Source organism: Arachis ipaensis, chromosome B01, assembly GCF_000816755.2.
Source record: "Arachis ipaensis cultivar K30076 chromosome B01, Araip1.1, whole genome shotgun sequence".
Classification (NCBI taxonomy): domain Eukaryota; kingdom Viridiplantae; phylum Streptophyta; class Magnoliopsida; order Fabales; family Fabaceae; genus Arachis; species Arachis ipaensis.
The window spans coordinates 16,828,902-16,829,518 of NC_029785.2; positions in this window are offsets into that span (position 1 = coordinate 16,828,902).

Genomic DNA, 617 nt, shown 5'->3' on the forward strand with positions numbered 1-617 from the left:
AAAAAAAACTGAAAAGAAAATAAAACTGAAATTTGTGAACGATACTTTTCTGCTTCTATGATGCATTCGTGCAAGTAGTGGTCATTATTAGTTATCTGGCTGCCTAAAATAAAGGCATGCGTACAATACAGTCAATACTAGAGTCTATAAATTAATATTTGGAATTCGGACCTTTAAATATAGGTATCTATATAATCATAGACTATAATTTAATTGATAAGTAAAAATAAGGTATCCAAAACTGAAACACTAAATTAGATTTACTGATATTATTTTTCTATATTTTATCATTAGGTAGAAATTTAGGTGCAATCAACTTCATATAAAGTTAATAATTAAAAATTATTAGATAAAAATTTAATTAAATAAATTAAATTATTTAATCATTCTCAACTATCAATTTTACATAAAATTAACTACACTTGTATTTTTTCTTTTATCAATCACAAGTTTCACCACCATTAAGAACATGACTATACTCTGAATAATGAATTTACTCTTGCCATTATAAATAATTATCTAAACTAAAACAAAAAAATATATAAACCAACAAAAAAAATTAATAACAAATTTAATTTTAATACACTAACAGTATATATAAATATTTTATATAATCA